The sequence below is a fragment of the Cydia fagiglandana genome, chromosome 1 (genome assembly GCF_963556715.1).
Source record: "Cydia fagiglandana chromosome 1, ilCydFagi1.1, whole genome shotgun sequence".
In the NCBI taxonomy this organism is placed as follows: domain Eukaryota; kingdom Metazoa; phylum Arthropoda; class Insecta; order Lepidoptera; family Tortricidae; genus Cydia; species Cydia fagiglandana.
In genome coordinates this window covers 30154075-30166798 of record NC_085932.1, presented here as the reverse complement: position 1 = coordinate 30166798, position 12724 = coordinate 30154075, and the positions used below count along the sequence as shown (strand labels likewise).

At 35.9% G+C, this 12724-nt stretch overlaps 2 protein-coding genes and 1 long non-coding RNA gene across 3 annotated transcripts in view; 2 read left to right on the top strand and 1 right to left on the bottom strand.

Annotated features, from left to right (window-relative positions):
* LOC134669455 (ATP synthase subunit b, mitochondrial) overlaps positions 1-12724 on the top strand; it is a 98394-nt gene that overhangs the window by 56389 nt on the left and 29281 nt on the right. The window lies entirely within an intron of this gene.
* LOC134669207 (solute carrier organic anion transporter family member 2B1-like) overlaps positions 1-12724 on the bottom strand; it is a 31107-nt gene that overhangs the window by 10441 nt on the left and 7942 nt on the right. The gene's annotated exons all lie outside the window — the stretch shown is intronic.
* LOC134669069 (uncharacterized) lies at positions 4773-6192 on the top strand. The gene is made up of 2 exons (XR_010098853.1): positions 4773-5261; positions 5982-6192. It is a non-coding gene; the product is annotated as an uncharacterized LOC134669069 (long non-coding RNA).

Sequence of the window (12724 nt, the reverse complement as noted above, 5' to 3'; positions counted from 1 at the left end):
ATTATGTAATCAACCAATGCTCAAAAACGTACCATGGTATTTAACTAACTTTCCAAAATACATTATATACCTAGTTTTTGGTTATTTTTTGTGTAATTTTTTTTTTAGGTAGGAGCATCAGGTATTCGGTATTCGGCCGAATAGTAGGCAACATTCGGCTGAATACCGAATATTCGCAAAGTGGCCGAATTGGCCGAATACCGAATAGTTGCCATATATTCGTGGCATCCCTAATTATTATACTTTAGATTAAATAAATGAATAATTGTTTCATATTTACGAGTAGGAAAAGCTAATTATTGTGTCACGAGAGTTCGTATAAAACGAAATTATATCATGATTAAAAATAATTTAACAAAATAGGTGATATTTTTTCATCCAATATGAAATATATGACGGCGTTCTGTTTTTAGAATTTGATAAGGTTTTAATTTTATTTCGATACAACGGTAAAACTAAAATATTTTTCTTATGATAATATGTAGTGAAGTAAATTAGGACAACTCTTGTATGGAGAAGGTTCACTATCATCTAAGTTTATTTAAAAGATTCGATAGTTACATGTAATATAAACATAAAAAAACAATTATAAACTAAAATTAAAAACTACAATAAGTACCTACTATCATCTTGAAATATCAAAAAATAAGAATTAAACTTAGATTATTCTAACCTGTCTCGCAAAACTTAGGCCTCATCAGAAGTCACCTTGAAATCAAGCCTCATGTAAATTATAGTTCTTGGTAGGTCGTTAAATGACCCATAAACGATGGCAAAAACTGGAGGGCACTAAACACTGTAAACATACTTGAAGATGTTTTAAAGTGGCAGTGATTAGGTATTTTTAGTGGGAAATTTTATGCAAAAACAGGTTATTATATTGTGTGCAAATTTGGTGGGATATATAGGTACCTAATCAATATTTTTACATCTTTCCTCAACTCGTCTTCACATTGTCCAGTCCAATATCGCATGTTGGACACGAAAGAAGCAAAATGTAAAAAGTACAAAAAATATTTTTTATATTTTTTATAGATACCTACATTTAATTATTATATATATATTGTTTTTGTTCATAAAAGGACTTGATGCCTGCTTGAGTTTCAAATTAATCGGACGATGTGAAAACATTGTTAAAATAACGACATCAACTTAATAATGTAAACAAAGTAAAATTAATATGAAAGCTTAACATTTAGTTATGACTATGAATGTACTTATAAGTACGAGTAATTAAACTAATTAAAATGAAAGATCACGTGTGTAGATTACAATTCTATAATACATTCAAAACTACATAATTATGGAGTAATAACGGTAAATTGGTTTATTAGCCTTTTTGGGTCATATCCATTGACCCTGGCTGTACATACAGTGATATAGCTATGTGGAAACACCACATTTAATATTTCAAAAACCATTAGTAAAAACATCATAGCAAGTTCAAATATATTTAGAGCATATTTTTATTACTCCATCCGTCTGTATGTCTGTCCGTTTATGTGACACGTACTTCTGAGTATCTATATACGTACTTCTGACAATTATCGCGTCTTGATCCCAAAAAGTTACATGTTTTACTCAAGATTGTTAAATTTAAAAGTGCATCAGAAATATTAACATTGTCAACAGTCTAGTCTGTGATCTCTAACCTAATAGAGTCTATAATTATAGTCTTGTTTGATTCCGTAACAAAGTGAAACACATAAATTTAATGATAATAATTGTCAAGATATCAGCTTTGCAATGTTGCGCTAATTAATTATTTACGTAAGTTGTTACTTATTTAACCCTTTAAACGTCACGCCTATTTGGTCTGAACTTCATGAACACGTGAATGCCGTGTGGCCGTATATAACCGCGTGCAGCAAATGATACTTACACATTCACTGCTAGATTCTACATAGAAGATATCCATTGTATATTCGCTAGTCATGTAGCATTCCTTTCCCGCTGTTCGTAGCATAGCGGAAATGCTATTATGCTAGGCAGAGGCTGATAGGTACCTAAATAATGCATTTAACAAAAATCTATTTCACAAAAATGATTAAGATGCCAATTTAAGATCGTCATCACATCATTTTACACATACGAAATCGCGCGCAAATGCTAGGATCTACATAACAAAGAAAACCGGGCAAGTGCGAGTCGGACTCGCGCACGAAGGGTTCCGTGCCATAATGCAAAAAAAAAACAAAAAAAAAGCAAAAAGAAACGCTCATCCAAGTACTGACCCCTCCCGACGTTGCTTAACTTTGGTCAAAAATCACGTTTGTTGTATGGGAGCCCCATTTAAGTCTTTATTTTATTCTGTTTTTAGTATTTTTTGTTATAGCGGCAACAGAAATACGTCATCTGTGAAAATTTCAACTGTCTAGCTATCACGGTTCGTGAGATACAGCCTGGTGACAGACGGACGGACGGACGGACGGACGGACGGACAGCGAAGTCTTAGTAATAGGGTCCCGTTTTACCCTTTGGGTACGGAACCCTAATTAGTAATAGGATCCCGTTTTACCCTTTGGGTACGGAACCCTAAAAACCGATCCGTAGAATGATGCAATGATTGATTGAACGTCTTATTAGTAATAAGTTATTACATACATGTTAATTTTTATACATCCTTTAAATAAGTTTTTGCTAATTCAATGATTGACAGCTCTTCATTAAGTAAGGTCTTGGTTTTTCCGCTAACAAAACTAAATAAGTAGGTAGGTGAGTATAGGTAATAAGTACCTATCATATCATATGTATTGTACTTAACTATTATCTGATTTTTTACCCGACTGCGCGACGCAAAGGAGGGTAATGTGTTTATCAGCCTATATATGTAAGTATGTGTGTATGTATGTATGTATGTATGTATGTTTGTTCCTATGTGGCACTCCAGAGACCAAACGCGTGAACCGATTTTGATCATTCTTACGTCAATCGAACCGTCTTGCTCTTGCGGGTGTCACTAAAGACATGACAGTAATCAAAATTCAAAATGGCGACAACCAGGCGCCAAAATTGAAAAAAAAAAAAAAAAAGTTAACGAAATATGTCGAGTGGGGTATCTCCGAATAGGTATTTAAAAATCAGTTATAGGTTTCTTTTACAGTTTTTCATTTAGAGTAACCATTTAAAATCTATAACGTTATAAAGTTATAATCATTCTGTTCAGTATTAATACTGCACTGCGCGACGCAATGGAGGCCAATGTGACTAATGACTATCCTATAATAAAAATATAAATATTATAATGAAGCTGTAAGTACCTATTTAAATTATATTTTTTAATTTTTCTTAGGTACCTATTCTAATCAAATTTAATGATAAGGGAACGTGACCTAAACGCGGTACTCGGTTCAAAAAGCTGTCATTATATCACGATTGTATAAAATACTATTGACAAACCCAGAGTAATTCTGCTTCGAAAGATAGTTTTAACGACCTAAAGCGTCACTTACAGCTTACGGTGAGATATTACTTCATTTTTTGGAATAAATAAATAAATAAGAGATAAACAAATTACCCTCCTTTGCGTCCCACAGTCTGGTAATTAATAATACCTACTTATTTTACTTTCAACGTTTCCGAACACATATATAGTACATTATTGTCGAGGCTCGGAAGTAGCTACTTGCAGGCTGAGGATTCGTTTTAAACGGACGACCTTGGGAGTCCGTTTAATTGAATCCGAAGCCAGCAAGTAGCCTTCCAGCCGAGTCATATATAGTGCTTTTCTCAAAAATGGTGCAAGAAACATAAATATCAAAGAAACATTTTACAAAAGCAACGTTCTTACGTATATATTTTCACAGAGAAAAGCCCTTGCCGCCTTTTTATTTTTTTAATTAAAAAATAGAAGTGTATTTTTCTGCCGAAAATACGCCAACCTATTTGAGACAACTAAATAGTCGCGGTACTAATCATCTGTTTGGCTGTTTAATGGGCCTGTGCCTTCATTTGATATGGCCATTTGAACTTTTAAAAAGTTTGGAACTCGACAAATAATGGAATTTGTATGCAACATTGCAGTCCCAAAATCGAGACTGCAATGTTTTTAACTTTTTAAATTTTGACTGACCATAAACTCCGCGCTTCGCGACCTATTTTTTAGACGGCATAGTCGACTTTGCCGTCCATTTTTGAGAAAAATACCTTACCTACCTACCCTACCTACTTGCGAAGCGCGCGGCCGCGCGGCGCGCGGAGCCGGAGAGTCTTGAGGTGACGAGCCGGGGAGTGGGGGCGGGCTTCTTTATACATTCTTCTTGCTGGCAATACCTATTATACGTTATGCTTAGAAAGGCTTAACTCTCGCCCCGAATTTCTTAACACTGAAGAGTTATTGCCATTAATTACAATAGCTGATAATAACTACCATTTACAAGTTGAACCAGATGTGGTGATTGGAGTAATAAAGCCAAATATTATATCTGAGGTATTGGAAGGTTACTACGCCAGTTTAGATTATTTAGAGAGAGAATTTTTCTTTTCCATACACGAAAAAGGAATAATTACATGTGAAACCGCATATTCTGTCGCTATAATAAAATTTGATAACAAGTACTTTATATTTGATTCCCATTCACGAGGTCCTAAAGGTCATAGTGCCCGAAATTGCGGAACTTCCATGGTAATGAAATGTAATAGCATTCTATCCTTATGCCAACATCTGCTGATTTCACTACAAGTAGGTAGTCGAAAAGATTTGCAATATTCTATCACAGCAGTAATATCTAGTGATACAAATACATTTGAATCAACACATCAGACAGTTGAATCATTAACCCTTTACCAGGCCAAGGGAAATATTCCACCCACATCTTATATCGGTTACCGTAGTCAGGTTTTAACTCCAAACCACCTACAAAATATTTTGTCAATCCCTGAAAATATTATTTTATGATCTTCATTCACAACACGCTTCTAAATTGCGTAATATATCTTTGGCAGCCATTTCAATTCACTTGAACGCTAATTTCAGCAAACTACGGAGAAATTCGAACACTTTCCATAATTTCTATGAAACAGAAGTACATAGATCGAACAATTTTTTGATATTTTGTAGATTTTGAGTGTTGAAAGCAAATGTAATCGTAAACATTGCTAAATATTCATGCATTATTGTGTATGACCAGAATTAGGATGTGGGTTGACATTATCCCATGGCCTTATTAGAGTTTAACTGTGTGGGAGCTATTTTTCCCATGGCCCGGTAAATTGTCTTGTCATGTCATAAAAACTCACGTAAGTAATAAAACAGTTTTTGTGTTCAACCTAGAGCGAATTCATGTACCTAGCTATAAAATCTCCTTTTAAAGGCTTTCCCTGAAGAATTTCTTCTTGTAGATAGTATCATAAAATTGAATAATTGTGTTGCTTTTAACCAAAAAGTAATGAGGTAAGTATTTATCCCATTGCCTGTCTAGGTGTGAGACTGTGTTACATACATACAGGCTGATCAATCCAAATGGGTCAAGATTGAAAAAACGTTTGAATTATTTATATCGGTAGTTATTTTATTATACTTACAAAAAATAAATACGTACCGAGAATGCCCTTAAACGAATTAGGTACCTACTCGTATTTTTGATACAGCCTGTATACTTAAAAATAAATAACAAAAAATAATAAAACCAAAGAGCCCCAAAATCTTCTTTCGGGTCATGGGAAGAATAGTTCCCACACAGGCAAATTCTAGCCAGGCAATGGGATAGAGTCATCCCACATCCTAATTCTGGTCATATCACAAGGACGCAGGAGTATTTAGCAAAATATATGATTATATTACCTTACAATCATTAAAATCATGAAAATAACAAAAAATGGTTCTATATATCTGCTTGTGTTTTTCTTAAATTCAGTAAAGTGTTCGAATTTGTAAACAAACCACTAACATCACTGGTCAAGTGGATTTAAATGGCTGCTAAAGATATATTATTGGATTTTGAAGCGTGCCATGAATGAAGATCATAAAATAATGTTTTCAGTGATTGATATAATGGTTCGTAGGAGATTTGGAGTTAAACCTTGACTATTATAACCGATATAAGATGTGGGTGGAATATATCCCTTGGCCTGATCAAGAATATAATAAGACAAAATCTAGTATGACAGTTCATTACTTAGACAGGCGATGGGATAACCGTAACCCACATTTTTATTTCTGGTTTAGAGGAAGATCTCCGACTTTCATAAATACATTTTTTACAAGGCGTTCAATACGGTTGCAACAGCATATAAAGTACGTATTAAGACACGCTGGTTCTTCGGGGCCTGGTAAAGGGTTAATTAATAACGTAGGCCCACAAAATGACAATGAAAATACAAGCAATACACATTTGCACACGGATATGATTAAATTGTTTATACGACAACGGTTTCACTCACTTGAATTTTTAGTCGCTATTGGCGACATGTTTCGGGCCCGTCGGGGGTCCTTCCTCAGGCTCGAGTGCTCGCGGCGGCTGCAACTCGTGCACTGTTGCAGCCGCCGCGAGCACTCGAGCCTGAGGAAGGACCCCCGACGGGCCCGAAACATGTCGCCAATAGCGACTAAAAATTCAAGTGAGTGAAACCGTTGTCGTATAAACAATTTAAAATATGTCTCACGAAAGTTTAATATCGGATATGATTACTACAACATCTTTAATGCCCATAGACACCGATACACCAATGATGACAGATGTACTTAGTAATGTTCATGAAGACAGGCCTATACCGATTCACGAATTAAGGCGAAAAACATCTGCGCCAGTAAGCATACTTACAGAGCAAAGAGCAGAAGAACTTTCCTGGGTAAAGCTTTTTCCTGATGGGAAAAACGGTCTGAAGGAAGATAGAAGTACCCCAATTTCGCCTCTCGATTACTTCCAATCAAGAATAATGTCTCATTATCGCAGATTCCAAAACAATGAATACCTGTTTTATGCCTTATCAACCGTTGAACTATATAAGGCTCGGCAAAACGTTTCTGTTTGCGGTAGATTACGCCAAGATGGCGTAGAACCCAGAGATTTAGTACAAAACGTTCATTTAGTCATGAGAAATATAAGAGGTACTCAATCGTATTGGCACAAAGCGTATACTGATTTGTTAGCTATGGTAAAAAATTTAGGACCGCCTCACTGGTATATTACTTTGTCTTGCAATGATCTGAATTGGCCTGATATGTTGCGTGCCTTATTAGTAGCTGATGGACGCTCTGAATTTGATGTAGATAATTTAACATATCAAGACAAAATGCGCCTTATAGAATCATACCCGGTGACTTTGTCAAGGCAGTTTATGTTTAGATTAAATGCGTTTTTTAGACTTCTAAAGAAAGACGTCAATCCAATATTGGGTCACAAAATGGAAGACTATTGGTGGCGAATAGAATTTCAATTGCGTGGTAGTCCTCATGTACATATGGTGGCATGGTGTCAGGACATGCCTTCTTTTGATAGCCGCGAAGGAATTGAACTAATCGACAGTGTAATTACATGTCAAATACCTGACGCAGAGGATGATCCTGAAATGAATAATTTAGTTAATCGTTTGCAAACGCACAAACACACACATACGTGTTTTAAAAATGGAAATCAATGTCGATTTTGTTTTCCGCGAATGGCTTCAAATGCAACTAAAATTTTGGATGATGACGAAGCTGTACGTAATGGTGGCAGATTTTGTATATTAAGAAGAGATGCACACGAATCGATGATTAATAATTATAACCCTAGAATATTAAAAGTTTGGCGCGCCAACATAGACATCCAGCCATGCGGTTCTGCTTTGGGTGTAGCTTATTATATTTCAAAATATATATCGAAGTCAGAACCGGCAGAAATATCAAGGGCTATACAGGAGTCCATTAGAACAGTCCAAGAACGAGGCGGAAATTTTGCTAACCAGATATTTGCAATGCAAAACGCCATTTTGACTCATCGCGAAGTATCAGCAACAGAATGTGCTTATCGTCTCTGTCATTTGAAGTTACGCGATAGTTCACGGAAGTGCGTTTTTGTTAATACTTGTGCTCCAGCTCAAAGATACCGTATGTTACGCGTGGATTTTACAGAAAATTCGGAACCATTCAAGAATGTGTTTGATAGGTATGTCTGTCGACCGCATAATTTGGAATTTATGAGCTTAGGCGAATTCGCAGTTCAGTTTGAGACAATAACACGCATTGATGTGTCTGAAGATAATCAAGATGCTGATGCTTACGCTGTAGATGATGAAAATGCCGTAACTCGACAGAGAATTATTACATTATTAGATAATGCAGGACGAATGAAAGCTAGAACTCGTCCCGCAATTTTACGGACCAGATATTATACGGCTTCTTCAGACCCAGAAGCGTATTATTACTCTCTTTTGGTAACACATGTTCCTTTTAGGGCAGAAGAAGAATTGTTAGAAGGGTTTGAATCTACTAAAGAGGCCTTTATGAACAAAAGGCATTTACTACGGCCATTACAACACGGGTACAATGCAGAAACGATGGCAAGATGGGAAACTGAAATACAACAAGCTATTAGCCGTCTTGTGGCAGAGAATGCAGCAACTAATATAATAGAACACAATGAGGACAATGACACGCTAATACCTTTGAGAATGGACAATAATGACTGTTTATTGTTAAATCAAGAAGAAGGGATAGAAGAAAATGAAAGTGATGCAAGATTTTCTGATGAAGAATTTGAACGAGCTCTTTCTTCGTTGAATATCCAGCAAAGACAGCTTTTCAGAAGAGTGTCTCAGAAACTTTTAAATGATGTTAATCAACCTCTTAGAATGTTTGTCACTGGTGGTGCTGGAACGGGAAAAACTTTTACGCTAAAATTAATCGTAGAAGAAGTAAGGAGGCTCCGTGGTAACCATATGCATGAAAAAGCTATCATCGTGACAGCACCTACTGGTGTTGCAGCCCGATTGATAGGTGGTAGTACCCTTCATTCGACTTTTGCACTTCCAATAGAAAAGGGTAGACCAGAAAGTCTGCGTCCTTTAACTGGCGAACGCCTTCAAAGAGAACGACAAAGATGGAACTCTATAGATTGGGTGATAATAGACGAGATTTCTATGGTGCCATACCTAACGCTACGAAATATTAATCTACGCCTTCAGCAAATCAAACATAATAACCTTCACTTTGGTGGTTGCAATATTATTTTATTTGGCGATCTAATGCAATTGCCACCTGTGTCCAAAACAACTGGCGGCGCTTATTGCTTTCGTCAACCTGCGACGTTAACAGGTGAAGTCCACCTGTGGCATCTATTTGATTTTTGTGAATTACCACAAAATATGAGACAAGGACATGATACTACATTTGTGGATATATTAAACAATCTTAGAGTCGGACAACTGACAATGCAACAACTGGAAATATTAGATAGCCGACGAGTAGACGTAAACGAACTCAATGAAATCATTCGAGTTTTTCCGACTACTAAACAGGTTGATGATCATAATCAAAAAATGACAACTATGTTGGAAAAGACTACTAAATTATATAAATTAAGTGCAGTAGATATATCAGTAGAAACGAAGACATATGGTCAAAAACCGAAGGATGCATATGTTTCAGATGACCCAAATAAAACTGGGGGTATAGTTAAATATTTGTCAATCGGATTAGGATCTCGAGTAATGTTGCGAAGAAATTTGAATGTTAACCACGGTCTTGTCAACGGAGCAATGGGAGTTGTAAGAACGATTGAATGGCCAGCTCTTCGGAGGGATCAGTTGGAACCCGGAGAATTGCCACAGGCTGTTTATGTCGAATTTGACGACAAAGCTATTAAAAACAATGTCCCTGGAGTAGGCGTCAGAATCGAACCATCGACGACAGAATTCGATGCACTTCGTGGACAGGGCAAAATAGAGAGAAAAATGTTGCCATTGATATTGTGTTGGGGTGTTACTGTACATAAGCTACAAGGAACGACTTTAGACCGAGCTGTGGTTGATTTAAGTTCACGCATTTTTGCAAAAGGTCAAGCATATGTAGCTTTGAGCCGCGTTAGGTCTCTAAATGGATTAATTATCAGTAGTTTAGACCACCGCAAGCTACTCAATAATCCTCACGATATTAACTCCCTCAATGAAATGACAAGATTGCGAAATTTGCCGTCTTTTAATACTAACTAAAAAGTGTTAAATAAAAAAAGATAATTTAGAAAATAAAAAAACCCGACTGCAAAAAAGCTATCTTTAGAAAAAAAAATAACTGAAAAGAAAAAAACAAGTTCAGTAGTCGAGAACATTGAATCAGTTTCATGATTAACATTTCGTATGTCAATTTGGACCTTGGAATTTAAAAATAATGTCCAAATCGCTTGTGACGGATCCGGAACGAGGCATACGAATCGTTATGACACAGATAAAACAAACTATACATTCTTATACGAAACAGCAACTTCAACAGTCGGGACCCATTATTGTCGTCAACATTAGTGCCGCAGCCTAGACTTTTAATGGGTCCCGACTGTTGAAGTTGCTGTTTCGTATAAGAATGTATAGTTTGTTTTATCTGTGTCATAACGATTCGTATGCCTCGTTCCGGATCCGTCACAAGCGATTTGGACATTATTTTTAAATTCCAAGGTCCAAATTGACATACGAAATGTTAATCATGAAACTGATTCAATGTTCTCGACTACTGAACTTGTTTTTTTCTTTTCAGTTATTTTTTTTTCTAAAGATAGCTTTTTTGCAGTCGGGTTTTTTTTTATTGTTTAAGGTATGAGTTAAAAGGTATTAAGTATGTCGTGGGGTATCGCAGAGTGCGCGTGGACCCCGCAGACTAGGGGATAACTTACTTGAAGTACACGAAGGAAACTCAGTCTTGTTAGTGAACTTATTATATTGAGTATTAACATACAGCCAGACTTGTAATACTAGGACTCTAGGAGCGGAGCGGCGAATCGATGCTATCGTGACGGAGGTTTCGAGAAAAGAGGAAATATATGGCGTCAGACATGCATAGATAAAGTAGACAATTCAGTGTTGTCATACCATAGAGCAGGATAAGATTAAGTGATGCATACACTGACAGACTTCAATACTTCCCCTTAGGCATTACAATCTTATACAAAAACCATGCTAACATATGCAAAATGACTCTACATGACATATAAATTTGACTCTACAAATCATGCAAATGGCTCTACATTTCATATAAATGTGACTCTACATTTCATATAAATGTTGCTCTACATTTCGCATAAATGTGACTCTACATTTCATACAAATGTGACTCTACATTTCGCATAAATGTGACTCTACATTTCGAACAAATGTGAACCTATTACTAAAAACTCGACACTTAGTAACATAACATTCACATTCAATACATGGGCTCTACATGCAAACTCATTATGCTCAACATTAACTTACATTTTAACAACGCCTTAAACACATTGCATTCATGAACAAACTATTTTGTTTACTGTTTAACACTTTAGTTAAAGCATCTGCTATCATACTGCCTGAGCATAAATACTTTACTACCATAAAACCACTTTCTACTAAATCCTTAACAAAATGGTACCTAATGTCTATATGCTTTGTGCGCTTATGGCACATTTCTTTCTTAGAGTCTGTGCGGAAAGAGAAGAGTCGTGGGATTTGAGGGCGCGCCAGTGCTATTTTATGGTTTTTGCTATGCTGACAACACTGGTCACGTGATTATAGTACGACACTAAAGGTCATGATACTTGTATCCCTTTTGTTCCGGTTTTTTACCACGGCTTACTAAACGGAGCCTGGTGGTGGTGTCGGCTCGTCAAATCAATCCTCTGATTTAGCGCAGGCACTAGTTTTCTTTTTAAAACACACTCTTGTTTTTATGTCTCACATACTAAAAAGTGACAGTGCGATTGACAAAACTGCTAAAACTAGTTAAGAATTTGTAACTTTAGTACCAAACAACTGTAATTTTAGTACCAAACAAGATAGAGTCTCATTTATGTACTACCTAATATGTGCAGTCCAACAGTTATTTTAATACAAAACCGGGTAGATCGGGTAGAAATTGGGCATTAGACCTGTAATTTTACTATCTGGGATATATTTAACCAATTGTAAACTTGACTTGTAATGTATCTGTACATTATTAATAATAAATATGAATATGAATAAAAATAGTGCATAAGTAGGTAGGCCTTATTGGGATATGTCCGGTTCTCTCATCTCACGATATTTTACTTCGCCGAAAAGTCTGCTAAATATGAAATACTTATAATTTCGTAACTAACAGAACCTAGTAAACGAACTTACAAATAAAGAAATATTTTTATGAAAAAGGTTTATTCTTTGTAATCGAAGTCTGAATTAAAATATTCAATGTCACTTATGTTTGAGCTAGTTTCAGAACAACCAGGGACTGATGTGAGGAACTGGATGTGCTTGAATCCGGCACGTAGATTACGAATTCTTGCATATCACCTACTTAGCGGTCTTTTATTCGAGATACCGTAGGTACTTTTACACAATCCTGAAAAAAAATTACATATAAATGTGCATAAAATGGCAAGTATCAAGACTATTTGTCAGTTATTTTAAAGATCATGAATGACCTGCATATTTATGAAAATTAATATATTTTGAATTAATATACTTACCGATTATGTACCGGAGACAAGTTACTTAGGGGGCTTATTAAATAGGTAATTATTTAATATTAAATACAACATCAATACCCGTGAATAGCGGAAACACGTTCCGCGACTTTTTGTAAGTC